Consider the following 22,817-nt stretch of genomic DNA (forward strand, 5'->3'; position numbering starts at 1 on the left):
CAAGAAGAATATATTAAGCAATATATACCAAGCACATATTAAAGAGAGTGATTATCACAAGACTGAGTATTAGATTTATCTATAGACTTTTGAAGAAAACGTAATCCCTGGCCCCTTTCCCAGAGACACTCATTTATAATTGGCCTTGGCCTGGGGCATAACTTAGGCTTCTATGTTTTTCTTATTTAAAATTCGTGGTTGATTTGAATGAGTTGTCAGGATTTAAGACCAAGACAGTACAGAAGGCAAACACCAATCAAAAGAAAGTTGGTAAAACTGCAAAAGGAAATTAAGACAAATGAAGCTACAATAGTCTTAAACCTTTGCCACTAAGTTAATTTAGCTTCAAAACTAAACCGTTAGAGAGACAAGGATATGTTGTCATGAATATGAATTTAGATATAAATTAGCCTGATATTCTTGGTATTTGTAGCCTAAGAGAAAAAAATAAAATAGAAAAAAATAAAATAGAGGTATTCTTATAATGTTACTAATAAGAATAAGCATAATATTGGTTAACTAAATATCTGATATTAATTGTGCAAATACATAGCTCTTGTGAAGCAATAATAAAACATTCTATAATAGTATGTAACAATTATTATCATTACAAAATACACAATAAGGTGAAGTAAATGTTTTAAAAAGATACTTTGGCACCACTTTCTGACAAGAAAGTAAATTTGAAAGATGAAATGAAAAATAAATAGAAAATGCAAACAGAAACCATTTATTTTGAATAAAAAGATAAGCTATCATAACCACACTTGGTTTCTACCGTAACTCAAATTGATTTTCAACCCATTAAAGCTCTGCTATAAACTGGACGCAGAACTTCTGAGGGTCATTCAATTAAAAACAAAACGAAATGGCGTAAGTGGATGATTACAATATACTTATCACATCCCTTACTACTGTCTAGAGCTTCAAGTCTTTAACTGAGGGAGACAAAACACCCTATCCTTGTCACCTTGTAGACATGATCTACTTACACCATTTCTCATCAAAGTCAGGAGCAAAATTCTGATAACACTGTGCCGTGAAGGACTGTAATGCCATTCGTGTCCAATGAAAGAGCCAATGGGGTATTTATTCTGAAGTTTGTGGTAGTCCATTGGCTTTCACTAGAAAGGAAGGAATTGCAGGTGGTTTTAGATTATTGAGTATATTTAATGTTAATCTTCTTCTATGTTCCTGACACTGGATTAGGAACAAGTGTTAAGCAGATGTTTGGGCTTGAAAGAATCGCTGTCTGGCAAACAACGGGAACATTGAATAAGCTGATGAATACCATGAAAAAGGAAGCTGCTATAATTCAGGAACAAACATTCTCCCTACAAATAAGATGAACAGGTACTAAAGCCAAAGTACGTCAATAGTGAAATACAACACGTATCGTTTAAGAAATGAATAGGTAATTTTAAAACTACCATATTTGCTTATGATAGTTCTTTCACAGAAATTCACTAATTTATCATTTTATTTGAAGTAAAATCTATAAAGGTATTTTTTTCATTTGAAACTCTGTAGTATATTGCTGAGATATTTGAAAAACTATCTTATGAGAAAAGCTATGATATATTTAAAAATAACGTTATTTTAATGTTATCAGAGTCTGAGGAATTTCCTAACTCTTGGTAAAATAATATCATATTGTCATAAGAAAGAAATAGAAAGATACCCTTGTTGATATAAAAATGTAATATCCATGGAGTTGACATGTTTAGTGAATGTTAACAGTGTTAAATAAATTACTTACTGGGTATACTTTTGAAAATGTTAAAATGCTTTGAGTGTCATACTCTCTCGTACATCAAAATAAAGGGAATTAGTTGTATTTGAATGTAATGTAGTAGCTATGGCTCCAAATGTACTTTTCTAAAGTTTTTATTTAATTTTATTTTTAGTGTTTATTTTTATTTCAGAGAGAGAGAGAGAGAGAGAGAGCGAGCACAGGAGTGCATGAGCAGGAAAGGGGAAGAAAGAGAGAGGGAGACAGAATCTGAAGCAGGCTCCAGGGTCCAAGCTGTCAGCACAGAGACGGATGCAGGGCTCAAACCATGAACTGCGAGATCATGACCTGAGCCAAAGTCCAACACTTAAGCGACTAAGGCACCCAGGAGCCCCTAAATGTACTTTTAAACAAATGTTGAGGCAGTCATCTGCAAATATGTATTGATTAATCTATCTTTCCCTATTGATTTGACATTCACATTTATTATATATTAAGTTTAAGACTGTTTGGGATTTTTAGATCTTATTAAGTTGTATGGTTATTTGAAATATATTTTATTTGAAATATATACAAGAAATATATTTGAAATATATTTTATTTGAAATATATACAAGCCAATGATTTTTGTTATATGGATAAAGCCACCACCACTAAGAGATGAAAGAAAGCCAAAAATAAAACATAAAGAGAAAAAGAGAATAAAAAGAAAGAAGACAGAAATGTGAAATCAAGAGGACATTCTAGTTCTTAGTTACAATGATTTGTAAGATACAAGTATATTTCTGTCTTTGGATACCATGAGATACCATTGTCTAGTTAATAAATTCTCCTTTCCTGAATTTGATTTGGATTTTTTATTATAACCAAATATGCATTACCTGATATAAATTACAAAGTGACATTCTAATTAAAGAATGTGCGTAAGTTGCCTGGACAAGTACAACTTTTACTAGGGCTCAGTAAGAGAAGAATAAATTATCAGGATGGACTCATCACTTTAAAAAAACTGACACTTAAATGTCTCTTCTTAAATATGTGATTTTATATAATTAAAATCATGTTTAACTACCCAATGACTTGTTTATTTCTTTAAAATTACCTCAAATTAAAAAAAAAGAAAAAATGCTTATCATATGAATATTAATTGATACTATGCACTATGTACTTCTCGTTACAGACAAATATTTAAGCCAAGACGACATTTGTGCTAGCAACACTCTTGTTTGCTGAAAGACGGACAACACTTTAAGTGTCATGTTAAGGAAAATCTATTAATATACACAGTGATTTCCAAATGAACTGTATTTTCAGCATCCTCAATTACATTATAAACTATTAGAATTTAACAATTATAACCGGTCTCTATAAAATTTCTTACAACTATCTACTATATAAAGTTATCAGGATAACTGGCTAGTATAAAATATAAAAAATTCTGACTACATGTTAAAATAATTATATTTACGGGTGCCTGGGTGACTCAGTCAGATAAGCGACTGACTCTTGATTTCAGCTCAGGTCATGGTCTCATGGTTCATGAGATCAAGCCCCACATCAGGCTCTGTGCTGACAGCTCAGAGCCTGCTTGAGATTCTCCCTCTCTCCCTCTGTATCTGCCCCTTCTGGCACATGGGCATGCTCTCTCTCCCTCTCTCTAAATAAATAAACATTAAAAAAAAAACATGAATCATTGGACAATTAGGAGAACTTGGGTGGCTCAGGTGGTTAAGAGTCTGACTTTTGAATTCAACTCAGGTCATGATCTCATGGTTCATAGGTTCATGCCCCATGTCTGGTTCTTCACAAACCATGAGACCATGACCTGAGCTGAAACCAAGAGTCAGACGCTTAACCAACTGAGCCACCCAGGCACCCCAGGCAGGGTTTTTAAAAACCAAAACATGGCAGGATTGTATACACAATGAAATTTTGAGGCCTCGTATCTCATTTTGCATGATAGGTTGAAAATAAGAGGTACCATCATAAATGTTACAAAAATGTTACTTTTAGGGGCGCCTTGGTGGCTCAGTCTGTTAAGCATCCGACTTTGGCTCAGGTCATGATCTCACAGTTCTTGAGTTCAAACCCCACGTCTGCCTCTGTGCTAACAGCTCGAAGCCTGGAACTTGCTTCAGATTTTGTGTCTCCCTCTCTCTATGCCTGCCCCAGTCACACTCTGTCTCTCGCTCAAAAATAAACAAACATTAAAAAAAATGTTACTTTTAGTGCAGCAAGTTATGTGCTTGCTGGACACATGTATATGTTGGGATATAATGAAGGGAAACGTATCAAAGTATGTGAAAAATATCAATTAAATTTAATTTTTATAAGTGAGTATTTTGAAAGGGATTCGCAATTACTTTTAAATAAATAAATAATTCAACTTTTATCAGTTTCTTTAAAGATTGGTGATGATTTAGTTCATGGATTACTCGCTTCTAAAAAGAAATTATAGGCTGTGATCAGAAAATACAATACATACATGCATATGCACACACACACACACACACACACAACCACACATACATTTGTATACATATGCGTGATATATCAAGCACACACATAACTATAAACAAATAATAATTTTAAATTGTCTTGTAACTCTCACTGGAAATATATTAATTTACACTAGTCAAAGCCAAACTATAAAATTGGCCATTTTGGCCATGACAACCTGTAAATCTGTCACCTTCTTTAAGATCTGTATGCATCATCATCATTAATCATTTGTATTCAATGACCAAATTAATTAACTATACCTTAGGAACAACTTACAATTTCTATGGGGTGCTAAAGTCATCTTTTGCCCAAATAGCAGAAAAGTTCCTTCTAAGTTGGCATAAAAGTGAAAAGAGGAATCACGTTGAATAGAAAAATCAGGGAGAATAATATCCTAAAGGCAGGGATCTTAAATGCCAAGTGCCCTTTCTCAGCCTTAACCATTCATTCTGAAAATGGCCTATCAAAAAAGCTTAGAGGGAGCAGTTTAATTACTGTTCCTTTGACATATGTAATACATTTTCACTTGCAGGCCTGTGCATTTATTTAAGGCCAAATGTTGTACAACAAAACTGTCCTCTAAGGTATTTCTTTCTACCATTTTTCCCCACTTGGCCTACACAGCATTTTTTTTTTTTTAAATAACAGTCTTTTTTGGAGATATTTTTAAATAAGCCTTAAATCATGTTCCTCTTTAGAAATAATACAGCCCAGGAATGGAATTAAGAAAAGAGCTCAATCTACTTTTGAACATCAACTTAATTAAAATATTTAAATGTACCTAAACGCAATGCTTTTCATCTATACAACTATGTTTTTCTGAGTCTTTTCTACAGTGTATATGCCAATATTGGTATTTTCACTTGCTTCTACTTCCGTATCTGTATGTATGCACAGACCCTTATTTATGTAAGTGAATAAAGAAATCAATGACCAACTGCCTTTAGTGGATGAGTCAGCGACATAGTCCATGTTCATACATGGTATATAGTACCATTCCTGAAATACAGTAGGGACTCCCAAGAAATAGTTAAGTAAATAAAGAGGCTTCCCCTTTTAATTCTGTATCTGAAAAGGAGTAAAAATACTAGTTTTCTATTTTAATTATCTATCTGGGATTTAAAGAAGTAGTAGGAGAAGAAACTATAGATAGATATATCCTACATATGTTAGCTTTGATCTTATTATAAAGAACTACACATAGAATGTTTTTGAAGAATTAAAAATCTCTTTAAGAATTGCCCATGTGTCATTAATACATTAATATGCATTAATATATATTGTTTTAAAATTTGTTCAAAAAATTAGAGATCAAGTATATATATTGACAGTTCTATATAGATACATGTCTATCTATTTACCTATCTGTTGACCGAAGAAAAACAGAAACCTCAACAACAAAACCAAATAGTTTAAGTAAACCTGGTAAAACTTCTCATCTCATAGGCAAATGCAATGCTTTGGTGGATCTAGCCTATGCAGTCATTTCCGCACAGTTTATTTTTAACCTTAATATGTTCTTCTATCATATACAGCTACAAGGAAAGTACTTTTTAATGACTTCATTCCTGGTAAAATTTGTCAAAAGAAAGTATTAACCATCAATCTCCCTTACCCATTTTACAAGGGTTATATGAATAGTAATTTCAGAAAGGGACTCAAACAGAGGACTCCAACAATCAAGAATGGTTCAGAGAATATTATATTAAAACAAACAAACAAAAAATAAACCCCCTCTTTTATTAATCTACATAATCCCTCTTTGGTTTAATAGGATTTTAACTAGCTCTAAATATATGAGCCTCTCTGAATTTTGAGAGGCTTAAAGCTTTCTTCCAAGCAAGCAAAGTGGATTAAAATCAACCTTTGTGTTTTATAATTTGCATTTAACTGAACTATACTATGAGTTTTACTAAAGCCCTTAAGTGGTTTCTTCCACAGTTGCTGGCATCTCTCTAGGATAAGATCATGAGATTCTATTTCCTTTGATATATTTCAACTTCCAAACATAATACATGAACAAATTCCTTGCCAGATATGTTCTTTTCTCCCAAAACACACATGCCCCCCAAAATATTTCTCTACTTTCAAACATTTCTTATGTAGCTTTTTATTTTCTTTCATTTACAGGTGAAAAGTAGATTCTCTGAGAAAATCCTGAAGGGGAAGAAATAGATCTTAATGAAGTGTCAAGGAGATGTTAAGATAGGTCAAAGGCATGATGAAATTTTGTCCTTCTTTCTCAATATTTTCTCTAAATTTCCAGTAGCCAATGTTGACAAAATGAAACACAACCTTTCTTTTGTATCCTCTGCACTGCTGACTCTTTGACATTCACAAGATTGCTGACTTACAGCTCTTTTTGAAACAGTATCAAGATGTGTATTTCTTTGATTTATGAAAGCAAAACAAAATATCATGCATGAATTATACTGTGTAACTACTAAAATTTTTTATCAGTGTATCACTTATATAAAAATCTTGTATTATGTGTATATAAATATAAAAGGAATAGGTAACATATACTTTCACCTCTGGTTTTGGGGGGCTAAAACCTGATATAAACTCAGTTGCATAGTGAAATATGGATAACAAATAAAAAGGTCAGATTTTAATAGAAGGGAAAATATAAAGGAATAAAAGAAGGGAGGAGGGAAAGAAGGGAAAAAAGAAAGCTGAATTGTTAATTATGAAAAGAGAGAGCTGTAAAGCACAATTACAAGGAAGGCACTGTTTGAAAAGTGTGGACAGATGCTCGTATATAGATTTAGGAAGCATGAAACTTAAAGATTTCAGAAGTGTGCAAAGTGGAGTGATGTTTTATGGATTGGCTGACTTTCAGAAGCAGGAGGTTGTAATTCATTGGCTGGCTCTCAGAAGCTTGGCTACTGATGCTGAATTGTCATGGATCATTTAGAACTACTTTTATGCAGTTCTGGTGGTTAGATGTTACTAGAGTCAAAGAACAACCAGTCCTTTCCCATAGGTCAGAGCTTTTTATCCTCAATCCACCTCTTTTGTCCTTCTTAGACAAAGCTGCAGGAGATCTGATCAGGGACCTCACCGGGTTGCTGATTCTACCGGAGATAAATGTTTCATTTATGTGTTGGTCAGCAGTACTGCATACTGTTTTCCTCTGTGAATAATTTATTGAATCATGTAGGGATAATGGCTGCACAAAAGCATGAAGGTTCTGGATAACATATCCAATGAATATGAGACATGTAAGAATAACAAAGTATTGTAAGGTTTTGTCAGGCTTGATCAAGGAAACAACTGCCAACGACTGCCTAATTCTATCTTTTCCTTAACTTGCATACAGTCATGTCTTTAAACTAGATAAAGTTTTAGTCAGACTGTTTTTTATTCATATAGATATAGCTTTTTCAAATTACTTGTGATATTCATTTGGGTACATGTCGTCTGGAAATAGTACAGACTTCCCACTGGTTGACCAAAAGAAAATAAGAGGCTCTTTCTTCATTAATAGTTATTTAAGCTAAGGAATTAAATTTGTGGGCTGTGGCCACGGGCAATAAATTAAACTATTTTCTATTACGTAAATTGAGGAATGCATTTTTGATTAACATTATGTGCTGTTCAATCTTATGGTTAGGATCACCATTATCAGGATCCTGCTCTAAAAATTATCAGCTAAGGCATGCCTGGGTGGCTCAGTCACTTAAGTGCCTGACTCTTGATTTCAGCTCAGGTCTCAGCACTGCGAGATCGAGCTCTGCATCTGGCTCCACAATGAACGTGGAGCCTAAGATTCTCTCTCTCCCCTTCTCTCTGCCACTCCCCCATGCTTGCTCCCTCTTTGTCTCTTTCTATTAAAAAGAGAGAGAGAGAGAGAGAGAGAGACAGACAGACAGAGAGAGACAGAGACAGAGAAAGGAATAAAAATAAAAACTATTAGTTACACCACCAGAAAATGGTTTTATTCTTCCCATCTCTTCATGAAAACTGTTCTCTAAGAAAGTTGGAAAGTTACGTACGTCACATAATTGTAATTGTCTAATTCTTCATCCCAGAGAGAAATAAGCCTTGCTCCTTTGCTCCTGGGTTGGGATTAAAATAAACTTAAAAAGAAAGGAATGATTCCCACATAAGGGAAGAAAGTAGGAAATGAACAGGAAATATAAACAATTTTTGTGGAGTTCTAGGTATACTGTCTCTGGGAGTTGTCTTGAAAAACAATCACTGTTACACCCCAAGAATATAAATTTACCCTGTTTTAATGCAAATAATTTCCTTTAGGTCAAGAGAGTAACATTATAAGTAAGGTGGTCTGATATGCATTTATGTTAATCATCATCTTTTGTCTATGCCTGAATAGTTTAGACAGATACAATGTACTATTATTTGTTGATTCATTTGTATTTTCCAGCTGTCACTATGTACGAAACTGCATAAATTGAATGTACTAACAATAGTTTGGGAGAGCAGAATTATATACTATCCCTAGTAAAACACAGATCTAAGCAAGTTATTATTAGTAGTAAGGGGGCATTTAGATTAAGTTTGTAGCCTTAAAAAAGGGCAGAGAAAAATGACAGCTAAAAGGATAAAGTGCAAATGTAGGCAAATCATCAAAGTATTACCATCATGGTTGTAGGCATCTAAGTATTTATTTCGGTGGTATTTAACAAACACTGGCCAACTCATACATATTTCAAGAATTTGGTGCACAGTTTGATTCTATAGGCCACTTCTAGAAATTTTGAGAGCCTCTGTTTTGATCTCTATCAGTATAATCTTTTACTTTGGTAATAAGTGAAGTTGTTGTAGTTGGTTAACATATACCCAAGAATAAACGGCTTGTGCTTTAATTGCTTACAAAGTAGTTGAGAGTATTTGATAAGGTATTTTTTTCTGTGATGTCTAAGGTCAGTATCTCTCTGATGTCTTTTCTAGAATACCAAATCACCTGATTTAGGTCATGTGGGGATGATTAGGTGGAGGAAGGAAAGGAAGCCTACTATAGGACTGATACGAATCAGTGCTTTAAAATGTTCAGCTAATAAGTTTGTAAAAGACTGGAAACAGTATGGATAGATTCATTTTCATTTGCATGAGCCTACTAGTGATGGGTTCGTAGTGCATCATCTATGACTTCTTTAAAAGAAATAATGAAAGGATATTAGAATTAACGAGCGTAAAGTGTCATCTGAGCGTAAGGATGTTTGACAGTTTAGATAAATTTAGTTTTAACCTTCCATTTGCTATTTTCACCTTTCCCAAGAACTGTGAGTGATTTTGGACAGTGATGCATTTGAATAAGAAACATAACTTGGCATAAAACCTACTCCAGGAAAATGTGTTCTCATGTCATTGGACCAGTTAGGTTTTGGATTCACTGACTTTTCTCTACTGGTTTTCTGTTTTCAGTTTCATTGATTTCTTCTGTAATTTTTGTTATTTCTCTTTTTTTCCTCCTTATTTTAGATTTAACTCATACTTCCTTTTCTAGTTTCCTAAAGTAGGAGCTTAGAATATTTACTTTAGATTTTCTTTTCCAACATGTGCAGCTTTTCAATGCTATAAATTTCCCTCTAGGCACTGCTTTCACTGCATCACACAAAATTCGAGAAGTTGTATTTTCATTTTATTTTCAAAAAGTTTTTTTCGGGGTGCCTGGTGGCTCAGTCACATGATCTCACAGTCTGTGAGTTCGAGCCCCACGTCAGGCTCTGTGCTGACAGCTCAGAGCCTGGAGCCTGCTTCGGATTCTGTGTCTCCCTCTCTTTCTGACCCTTCCCTGTTCATGCTCTGTCTCTCTGTCTCAAAAATAAATAAACATTAAAAAAATTTTTTTTTAAGTTTTTTTAAAAATCTCTTCAGATTTCATCTTTGAACCATGAATTATGTAGAAGTGTGTTGCTTAATCTCTATAGTCTGCTAATACATCCATCAAAGGCATCGTTTAATTCTGTCACAATGGTTTTGATTTAGCATTTCTTTTTTGGTACTTTCTTAGGACTTCCATGTGTCTGCTTTCATTTCTCATCAGTTCTTGCATGCTGTCTACTTTCTCCATTAGAACCTTTAGCATATTAATTGTGGTTGTTTTAAATTCCTGATCTGATAATCCCAACATCCCTGCCATGTCTGGTTCTGATGCTCGCTTTGTCTCTTCAAATTGTGGGTTTTTTGTTTTTTTCTGTTGCCTTTTTATATTTGCCTTTTGCTTTGCCTTATAGTATTTTCTTGACAGCTAAACATGAGGTACTGGCTACAACAAACAGCTGCACACAGGCTTTTGGTAATGTGGTGGTAAGATGTGGGGTGAGGGGAAGCATTCTACAGTTTCAGGATTAAGTCTCGGTGTTTTCCTTAAGCCTCTGCTTCTAGATTGTGAACCTCGGGAGCACATCTCAGGTTTCTTCTCCCCTCTAAAGTGTGACAGCATGGCTAGGGGTGGTGATAAGTGGATATTTTCCCTCTCCAGGTCATGTGGGCTCTGATAACACCCAGCAGCTTAGTCTCTGGTTACCTAGTTTTCCCCTGCGTTAAGAACAGAGGGTTTTGGTACAGCATGCTTCCGAAGGGTTCCCCACACCACCTCAGAAGTCCTCAGGGATTTTTCTCAGTCATCTATTATGGGCACCTGGTTGAGCTCCTGGAGGTCTCACAATATTGTTGGAGGCTTCCTATGGCTGGGAGCCATGGAAATTTTCACTCTGATTGTCACCTGCACTGAGCCACCAGCCCTTGAACAACTACTTTTCAGGTTTTTCTACCCTGGCTCTTATTTCTCAGGCATCTTCCCCTCTTGAGTCTCTGCTCAGGTAAAAAGCAACTCCCTGGATTCATCTGTCAGTCTCTCCCACCTTGGGGGTAGAGGTTTGCCCTGTGTCCTCTCTCCTCTCGTGGATCCAAGAGAAGTTGCTGGCCTTTCAGCCTGTTCAGCTTATTACTTGCTAGGGGAAAGTGGCGATTTCTAAACTCCTTACGTGCAAACCTGGAAACCAGAAGTCTACTCTTAGTTTTTTTAGAATTAGAAATAAAACATCTATTTTTCACCATAAAAAATAAACGGGGAAGAAGTTTAAAAAAAGAAAGAAGAATGGTTTCCAACTAGTTATTTTATATATTCTAATGGTATTATGATTTAAATTGTCACCACTTTGTTAGGAAAGATTAATTGAATTCAGAAGATCCTAAAATAGGCTAAAATACAAGGACTGATGTGTTGCATACGTTGGTGGGATTTTTTATGAGAAGGTAAAGCAGATTTGACATGAGTACAGCTAAATATTATTTGAGAAAGCTATAATAAAAAAAAAACCTGCAACCATATTTACAACATCAAACTCCCTCTTAAGAGGGCCCAAATGTATTAATTTTACTGTTAAACTACACAGATATTTTAAGAAACCATGGGCGATTACTTTTGAAGATATCTGAGGAAAGACAATCTTTCAAAGCATGCTATAATCATAGAAAGAATCATAAGGATGACTACAAAATACTTTTTTTTAAATGCTAATACATTCACCTTCAAAAAAAATATTATGAATCAATAAAAAAAAAAGAACATGTAGAGGAACCATATTTTTAAAAATCTATAATGAATCAGCCTCCAGAAAAAAAGAAATGTGTATCATAAATAATGATAGTAATTTCTTCTCACTGAAACAGATATAAATTTTAAATGCTTAATCTAATACATTATTTACCAATACATTGTTAAAAATATATCATATATTGACATTTATTTTTGCCAAAGCAATTGATAAAATGAAATCTCATTCATTCGTCTGAGAAATATGTTTAGCCAACTTCCTACAGGGAAAATTGTAAACTTGTAAAATTCCCTTAAAATTAAACTTCTATTTATAATACAGTAGCATTGCCTTTTCTTTAAAATTATCTTAAAAGAAACAAAAAGCATTCAGAAAAGAAACAATCAGGAATTAATTTGTCTATGGAACTAGGGGTCATTCTTCTAAAAGCAGTGAACAGATATGCCAGAACATCTAAATTAAAACACTCATGGTTTTATTTATTTATTTTTTAACGTTTTATTTATTTTTGAGACAGAGACAGAGCATGAATGGGGGAGGGGCAGAGAGAGAGGGAGACACAGAATCGGAAGCAGGCTCCAGGCTCTGAGCCATCAGCCCAGAGCCTGACACGGGGCTCGAACTCACAGACCGCGAGATGGTGACCTGAGCCGAAGTCGGCCGCTTAACCGACTGAGCCACCCAGGCGCCCCAAAACACTCATGGTTTTAAATGCCAAATAAGATTTTCACATAATTAGCACATCTAGAGGTGTAAAACAATATTTTCTTTACTACAAGGAAGTACTTCATAGCTTTGAAAGTTCCAACACTATTTCCAAGATGAAGAATAAATGTAGTTATTTAAGAATCTGGCAGGAAAGATATACTTGTAGGAATAGTCCATAAGAAAGGTTTAGGGAGAAGAAATAATCTACATTGTAAATAAAACAAAAGCTGCCAATCAAAGCTTATTGGGCTCAAGTAAAGCTTAGTAAAGGAAGTAGCTCATATACACTTCTCTCCCCTAAGAAGAACATATTAGATTGGACCAGAGTATCACCCTGTCCCGCACATGAAACTCCTTCTAGTTTCTGGTCCACTAAAAATCTCAGGGACGTCAAATATGAATAATAAAAAGTAAATCAACTTCAGCTCAGAGACTTAGACAGCTGGAAAGAACATCACTTCCTCTCTTGTCATTAAGGCAAAACAAAAACAAAAACAAAACAACAACCACAAAACAAACAAACAAAAAAACCCAGAAATCTATAAATAAATAACTTACCTTGAAAGATTCAGAGAATGGAAAACATACAACAAAGAACTCCACAAAGGGAGAAAGGCATGTACAGAGCAGAAACAGGAGTGAACATTTGCCTGTCTGGGATAGACACCATCAAATACCATCTATTTCGGTAAAAGAGCTAGAAATTTGTAACAGATTTTAAGCGCTGAGATTTGAGTAGCATGAAAGTGTCAAACTCCTGAGATCTATAGGAAGAACTTCATCCTTTTATAGACTTTTTCTCCAGGAACCCTACAAATTGCTCACAGAGAATACTGGGAAGCACCCCGAGAAAGCTTCCCCTATGGTGCTGCTGGAGGAGAAAGACTGTTCCTACTTAATCTACTGAGGGAAGTTACAGAATCTGTAGCTTGAGGAAAATGGGGAAAAACAAACAATTGAAGCCACGAGAGGGAATGTCAACCACCAGCAAAAAACATGGTGCAGAACCATCTTCTCTATCTCTTCTAAAGAATAAAAGACTTAATGTGAGTAAAGGCATCAAAAACTGTAGAAGAACAGTAAAAAGAAAAAATTCTACATCTGGGAGAAAGTCTAGACAGAGTCTTACAGCTAGACAAGGAGCAGTAACATTCATGACGGCCACAGCACAGAGACCCATGTTCACAGAGTCTAAGACAGAGACTTACGGAGAGCACCCAGGTACATCCCAATCCCTCAACCTCCATAACATCATGAAGTCCAGTAAAAATGACAGTGGACTACTGGCTGGGAGCTGTATGGGATCTCCAGGAAGCAAAGCAAGGGACAGAGGCAAAAGCAAGGTGTTATTAGAAGAATTTGAAGCCGCTGGTGCACTGAGAGTAACCATAACAACAGAACTCAAAACTAGCCCACTCCCTCACTTCCTTAATACACAACTACACACTAAATACCTAACAGAAGGCAGTCAGGAGGAATCAGTAACCCATTTATCATTTGAGTTGGGTTTTCAGTTATTTGCTTCTGGACTTATTCTTCCTGATATCCTGAAGCTACCCCAACATTAATATTAAGATCAATATGTGTCCTTATAACCAATGCCCAAATGACTGATCCTGCTTTGTCCTTTCCCAAAATGTTAAATACTTGCTGCTCTATACTTTAAGTGGGATTAATGAGCTCACAGAGAATCTATTCAGTATCAGAGAGTTTAAAAAAAACAGTCCTTGGTGTGCATTGGCAATATCCTTAGTACTTCATTGTGACTAAAATGCTTTCTATGGCTTTAGTGTTCTATATGCGTACCAACAAAAAAATATATTTACAAGAAAAAAATCAAAATTATAGCAATGTCACAACTAAAAGAAAATAAAAATACTATAACAATGTGCAACTAATATATTTCTTAAAGGAGTATAGGTGTTCCTTTGTTAAAAGAATGTTTTCTACACTAGTTACATATGAATTTTAAAATTTCCACTGATTTAAAATTAACATATGCATAATATATTTAAATTTTTAACACTGAAAATTGGAAAAATTATACAATGAATCATGAATGCTCAACTTTATATTGATAGGCAAGTTTATTTAAAATCAAGTAACCCATTGCTCTTAATATCACAAATTTCCCAAATTAACATCTGAAAATAGTTGTTAACATGAGCATTCATCAAATAAACTTTCAGGCCAATTTGATTTCAGTGGATCATCATATGTAAGTTTGTTAATAAAATGTATTAGAAATTAATACACATTTCTCTCAAATATATTATTTTCAGTCCCATGGCAACAACAGTAAAAACTCATGTGATCAAAGCTATGAATAGTCTCTATATTTCTACACATAACTCCGAAATATGCCATCTAAAAATTTTTAACATCAATATTTCATGAAGAGAGAACTCCCCTGTTCATATTTCTCCTTTGGTTGTGTCTTGCCTTCTGTCTAGCATGTGTGATAGTGCTTAGCAAAAAGGAGGAGGGAGAAAACAGACCTATGCCATCTTGTACAGACCAAAATTAGGTATGAAGTTACAACTGTTTGCCTTAGAGATTCTAAATTATTTGCTTCAAAGGAGTTTGAAAACTAATTTACCTTTTTCTAACTGGAACTTAATGTTTATTTTGCAATAACCACTCTTTATCACAGATGCTATTACCATTCCAGAAGTTAGTTCACCTACTCTGTTTTTCTTTCTTAAACTGGCTGCCATGTTGTAGAAAGGAAACATTGCAACACCATAGCCAAAGTGAACATTTTACTTCTTCCTTCTCTCCCACCCCCACCACTAATGCATGAGTGCATTACTCCAGTTCAGAAGAAATATGAACTCAAGACTATCATTAATTTGCTGCCACTCTAGCTGGCTAGAAGGGCAAAATATCCTTTTTTTTACACCTTTGATGTTGAATACTTTCAATTAATTGCTTTGGGAAGAGACCATTGAAATGGTTCTTTAAGGTTGGAAGACAGTGGTGGAGTAGGAGGACCCCAGGCTTGTCTCCTCCCACAAATACCAGATAACTGTCAAATCATCCTAAATACCCCAGAAACTGATTTGAAGACTGGCAGAACAAACTGTGCAACTAAAGGGAAAGAAGACGTCACATGAAAGAAGGTAGAAAGTGTGGGGTTTGGGAGAGAAATGGATTGTGACTGTTATGGAGGGGAGGGAGGCAGGGTCTGAGAGAAGGGTGAGAGAGTAACACACAGGGGAACACAAGGGAAAAACAAATACCCATAGAAATTGGCCTGGAAAGCAAGAGGGGCCAGATTTGAGACTCCTGGAAACCAGTGGGGCATAAAGGATTTAGCTGAAAAGGTCAGTGGGCTTGATCGGAATGAAGCCCGATGAGTAAGTACTGCGCTGCTCTTGGACAGAAGGGAAGCAAACATATCCAGGGAAGCTGGATATACAGCGTGGAAAGACAGATCCGTAAAATGCATGGGGACACAGTGGGAAGGTAATGTGCTCATTTCAGAGCATATCCCAGAGAAGAAGCATTCATGGAGAGACTCCTCCAGGAAGAAGGGAACTGGCCAGAGCCATCTATCTCCCCTGTCCCTGAGCATAAACACAGGGCTCCCTGCAGGAACCAGAACAGCACCGACACTAACTATTTAACTTACTTATACCAAGCCCCTCCTCCTCACCCCCCGTTTGTACCTCAGATGAAATGCCCTCTCATTCTCTTTTGCCTCAGTCCTAGCCATGTGGGGCCTCCCCCAAGACGACCAGCCTTGGTCGTCTCCTCACCCAGGAGGAGCCTATGGCAGCAACAGGTCTCATTTTGCAAACAGACCAGAGCACACCCAGTAAAAACACAACACTTTTGGGCCACAGACCAAACATTGCCCATAACAGTCAAAGAGAACCTCTGTAGAAGACTAGCATGAAGGATAAAGTGGCCAGGAAAAAACAGCAGAGCACACACAGCACTGGAGACACACTGGGAAATGCTAGGACCTGGGGAACAGAAGAAACTACACAAAAGGGTACTAAAGGACCTCTTCTTTATAAGACCATTACCTTCAAGAACAGGAGATGTATCTGACTTTCTTAACACACACACACACACACACACACACACACACACACACACACACAAAACAGACACAGAGACTTACACAAAATGAGAAGACACAAAAAATTATACCAAATTAAAGAATAGGAGAAAACCATGGCTAGAGATCTACATGAAACAGACATAAGTAACGTGACTGAAAGAGAATTTAAAGCAATGATTAGAAGGATACTCACTGGACTTGAGAAAAGAGTGGAAGACATGAGTGAGACCTTTAACAGACAGATATGGAATAACATAGCAGAGATAAAGGTCTCAAACAAAATGTGACACATGCTTGATAGAATGACCAGCAGGATGAAAGAAGCAGTAGAAAATTTAATGACCTAGAAGACAGAGTAATGAAACATAATAAAGCAAAACAAAAGAAAGAGAAAAGAATTATGGAAAACAAGAATAGAGTTAGGGAACTCAGCAATTCAAACAATGTAATAACATTTGTATGCCAGGAGTCCTAGAAGAAGAAGAGAGAAAAAAGGGTGCAGATAATTTACTTAAAGAAATAATAGCAAAACCTCCCTGATCTGGGAAGAAAACAGACATCCAGATACAGGGGGCAAAGAGAACCCCCAACAAGTCAACAAAATCAGATCCACACCAAGACATATTGCTATTATATTGAAAAAAGATAGTGACAAAGAAAAAAATTTTAAAGCAGCAAGACAAAAGAAGATAGTAAAATACAAAGGAAACACCATAAGGTTATCGGGGAATTTTTCTGCAGAAACTTTCCAAGCCAGAAGGCAGTGGCATAATATATTCAAAGTGCTGAATGTAGAAAATCAGCATCCAGGAATACTCTATCCAGCAAGGTTATTACTCAGAAGAGAAGGAAGGATAAAGTATTCCCGAGACAAATACTAGAGGAGCTCACGGCCACTAAACCAGACCTGCAAGAAATATTTACATTTTTTTAATGTTTATTTATTTTTGAGAGAGGGAGAGCCAGAGCATGAGTGGGGAAAGGGCAGAGAAAGGGAGACAAAGAATCTGAAGCAGGCTCCAGGCCCCAAGCTGCCAGCACAGAGCCTGACACAGGGCTCAAACCCCCAAACTGCGAGATTATGACCTGAGTGAAGTCAGGCACTTAACCGACTGAGCCACGCAGGTGCCCCCAGACCTCCAAGAAATATTAAAGGAGACTTACAGTAGACAGGAGAGACTAAAGTAGAAAACACAAAAGGAATAAAAATGAATATTCTAGAAAAAATCAGTGAAGGAACTCACAAAATAGAAGGATGTAAAATATGACAACATATATCTAAAACATAGGAGGAAAGAAGTAAAAAATGGTTTCAAACTTAAACCACCATCAACTTAGTACAGACTGCGATATGCAGAAGAGGTTATATACAAAACTGAATGGTACTATATAACAAAAACCACTAACAAATGTAATAATAAAGACAAATTCAAATATATCACTCAAGAAAATCAGCAAAACATGAGAGAAAGAGAAGAAAGGATCAGAGAAAATCTCCATAAACAATGACAAAACAAATAATAAAATGGCAATAAAAACATATTTATCAATAATTATTTTGAATGTAAATGGACTATCCACTCTAATCAAAAAACATAGGGCGACATAATATGTCGCCCATCTGCAGACTGAAGTGAGCGAACAGAGATTCATTTATCATGCAAACAGTTGTCAAAAGAAAGCTGGAGCAGTAATACTTATATCAGACAAAGGAGATGTTAAAAAAAAAAAAGACTATAACAAGAGACACAAGAAGGACACAATATAATAATAAAGGGGACAATCCAAAAAGAAGATATAACAATTGTAAATATTTTATGCACCCACCATGGAAGCACGCAAATACATAAAAGTGAGTAACAAACAAAAATGAACCAATCGATAATAATACAGTAATAGTGGGGTACCTGGGTGGCTCAGTCAGTTAAGGGTCCGACTTCAGCTCCAGTCATGACCTCACAGTCCATGAGTTTGAGCCCCGCATCAGGCTCTGTATTGACAGCTCAGAGCCTGGAGCCTGCTTTGGATTCTTTGTCTCCCTCTCTCTCTGCCCCTCCCCTGCTCATGCTCTGTCTCTCTCTGTCTCAAAAATAAATAAAAACATTAAAAAATTAAAAAATAATACAATAGAAGGGTACTTTAAAACCCCACATACATCAATGGATATATCCTCTAAATAGAAAATCAACAAGAAAACAATGGCTTTGAAAATGCTACACTGGACCAGATGGATCTAACAGATAAATTCAGAACATTCCATCCCAAAACAGCAGAATACACATTCCTTTCAAGTACACATGGAACATTCCCCAGAATAGATCACATATTAGCCTATAAAATAAGCCTCAACAAATTTAAGATCAGGGTCATACCATGCATTTTTTCTGACTACAAAGCTTTGAAATCAATCCCAAGAAAAAATCTGGAAAGAGCACAAATACATGAAGATTACATAATATCTACTAAACAATGGATGGGTCAATCAGGAAATAAAAGAAAAGAAAAAAATAAATAAAAAGTACATGTAAACAAATGAAAATGAAAATACAACTGTCTGAAACCTCTGGGATGCAGGAAAAGCAGTTCTAAGAGGGAAGTTTACAGTAATAAAGGCCTACCTCAAGAATCAATAAAAATCGCAAACAAACAATGATCTTAGTCTTAAAGGAGCTAGAAAAGAATAATAATAAAAAAAACAAAACCAGCTGAAGGAAGAAATTAATAAAAACTGGGGAAGAAATAAATAATATAAAAACTAAAAAAACAAAAACAAACAAAAAAAATTGAACAAATCAATGAAACCAGGAGCTGGTTCTTTGAAAAAAATCAATAAAAGTGACAAACCTCTAGCCAGACTTATCAAGACAGAAAGGAAAGGACTCAAATAAATAAAATTCAAATGAGAAAGGAGAAATAACAACCAACACCTCAAAATACAAACTTAGAAGAGAATATTATGAAAATCTATATGCCAACAAATTGGAAAACCTAGAAGAAATGTGTAAACTCATAAAAAGATATAAACTACCAAAACTGAAACAGGAATAGAAAATTTGAACACACAAATAACCAGCAAAGAAACTGAATCAGTAACCAAAATACTCCCAACAAACAAAAGTCCAGGGCCAGATGGCTTCACAGGTTTATTCTACCAAACATTTAAAGAAGACTTAATATCCATTCTTCTAAAACTATTTCAAAACTAGAAAAGGAAGAAAACTTCCAAATTCATCTCATGAGACTAGCATTACCCTATTACCAAAATCAGATAAAGATACCGCTATAAAAGAGAACTACAGGACTAACCTCCCTGATGAACATAGATTCAAAAATCTTCAACAAAATACTAGCAAGCCTTGGGGCGCCTGGGTGGCGCAGTCGGTTAAGCGTCCGACTTCAGCCAGGTCACGATCTCGCGGTCCGTGAGTTCGAGCCCCGCGTCAGGCTCTGGGCTGATGGCTCGGAGCCTGGAGCCTGTTTCCGATTCTGTGTCTCCCTCTCTCTCTGCCCCTCCCCCGTTCATGCTCTGTCTCTCTCTGTCCCAAAAATAAAATAAAAAACGTTGAAAAAAAAAAATTAAAAAAAAAAAAAATACTAGCAAGCCAAATCCAACAATACATTAAAAAATCATTCACCATGATCAAGTGGGATTTATTCCTGGGTTGCAAGGGCGGTTCAATATTTACAAATCAATCAATGTGGTTATTTACATCAGTAAGAAAAAGGGTAACAACCACATGATCATTTCAATAGATGCAGAAAAAATCACTTGACAAAGTTCAAAATCTATTCATGATAAAAACTCTCAACAAGTAGGTTTAGTGAGAACATACCTTAACATAATAAAGGTCATATATAAAAAAAACCATAGCTAACATCATCCTTAATGGGAAAGGTCAGGAAGAGGACAAGTATGTTCATTCTTACCACTTTTATTCAACACAGTACTTGAAGTCCTAGCCGCAAGAGACAACAAAAAGAAATAAAAGGCATCCAAATCGGTAAGGAATAAGTAAAACTTTCATTATTTGTTGATGACATGATACTATATTTAGAAAACCTAAAACCACCAAAACAACTGCTAGAAATGATAAACAAATTCAGTATATTCACAGACTACAAAACCAATATGCCACAATCCATTACATATGTATAAACCAATAATGAGGCAGCAGAAAGAGAAATGAAGAAAGTAATCCCATTTATACCTGCACCAAATAAAATAACGATACCTAGGAATAAATCTAACCAAACAGGCGAAAACCTGTACTCTGAAAACACTGATGAAAGACATTAAAGATGACACAAAGAAATGGAAAACCATTCCATGCTCATGGATTGGAAGAACAAATATTGTTACAATGCCTATACTACCCAAAGCAATCTATACATTTAATGCAATCCCTATTCAAATCCAACAGCATTTTTCACAGAACGAGAACAAACAATCCTAACATTTGTATAGAACCACAAAAGACCATGAATAGCTGAAGCAATCTTGAAAAAGAAAAGCAAAGCCGGAAGTATCACAATTTCAGAATCTAAGATATATTACAAAGCTGTAATCATCAAAAGAGTATGGTACAGACACAAAAATTGACAGAACAATGGCTCAGAATAGAAAATCCAGAAATAAACCCACAACTATATGGTCAATTAATCTTTGACAAAGCAGGAAAGATTATCCAACAGGAAAAAGGCAGTCTCTTCAACAAATGATGTTGAGGAAATAGGACAGCTACATGCAAAAGAATTAAATTAGACCACTTTCTTATACCTAACACAAAAATAAATTCAAAATGGATCAAAGACCTAATGGCAACACCTGAAATCATAAAAATCCTAGAAGAGAACATAGGTAATAACTTCTTTGACATTGGCTGTAGCAGCTTCTTTCTACATATGTCACCTGACGTGAGGGAAACAAAAGCCAAAATAAACTATTGGGACTACATCAAAATAGAATGCTTCTGCACAGAGAAGGAAACCATCAACAAACCTAAAAGGCAACCTATGGAATGTGAGGAGATGTCTGCAAATGACATGTCGGATAAAGGGTTAGTATCCAATATATAAATAACTTATAAAACTCAACTCCCCAAAACAAGTAATCAAATTTAAAAATAAGAAGACATGAATAAACATCTCTGCAAAAAAGACATATGGATTGCCGACAGACACATGAAGAGATGCTCAACATCATTCATTATCAGGAAAGTGCAAATGTAAGTCAAAATTACAATGAGGTATCTCACATCTGTCAGAATGGCTAAAATCAACAATACAAGAAACAAGTGTTGGCAAGAATGTGGAGAAAAAGGAACACTAGAGCACTGTTAATAGGAATGCAACCTGGTGTAGCTACTGTGGATAACAGTATGGAGGTTCCTCAAAGATTAAAAATAAACCCTATAATCCAGTAATCACAGTACTGGGTACTTACCTTATGAATATAAAAACACTAATTCAAGGGATTTGTGCACCCCTATTTTTACTGTGGCACTTTTCGAATAGCCAAGATATGGAAGCAGCTCAAGTGTCCATCAATTAATGAATGGATAAAGAAGATGCAGTATAGGGGTGCCTGGGGGGCTCAGGTCATGATCTCACAGTTCCTGAGTTTGAGCCCCACGTTGAACTCTGTGCTAACAGCTTGGAGCCTGGAGCTTGCTTCGGATTCTGTTTCTCCCTCTTACACACACTCTCTCTCTCTCTCAAAAATAAAAAAAAATAAGCATTAAAATTTTTAAAAAACGATGCAGTATGTATGTATATATATGTGCACATATATATATACACTGGAATATTAGCGATAAAAAATAAATCTTGCCATTTGCAAGGACACGGATGGAGCTAGAGAATATTATGCTAAGAGAAATAATGTCCGAGAAAAACAAATACATTATGATTTCACTCATATGTGGAATTTAAGGAACAAAACAAATGAGAAAAGGGGACAAAGAAAGAGACAGCTCAAGAAACAGACTCTAAAGTATAGAGAACGATGGTCACCGGAGTGAAGGCACGTTGGAGGATGGGTTAAACAGGTGATGGGAATTAAGGATGCAATTGTGTAATGAACTGTTGAACCACTATATTGTACAGCCGAAACTTTTAACTATGTGTTAATTTTATTTTCTTTCAGGTTCTATCAATAGGTAGAGTATATTCAATGCAAATAAAAGCATATTCCACGATATTCATGAGAAGTTGAACTAATTTTTATTCATTTTTAATAACATCTTAAATTATAATTAGGCTAGTAACTGTGTTC

The sequence above is a fragment of the Panthera pardus genome, unplaced genomic scaffold (assembly GCF_024362965.1).
Source record: "Panthera pardus isolate Hobbes unplaced genomic scaffold, ASM2436296v1 HiC_scaffold_13, whole genome shotgun sequence".
Classification (NCBI taxonomy): Eukaryota; Metazoa; Chordata; class Mammalia; order Carnivora; family Felidae; genus Panthera; species Panthera pardus.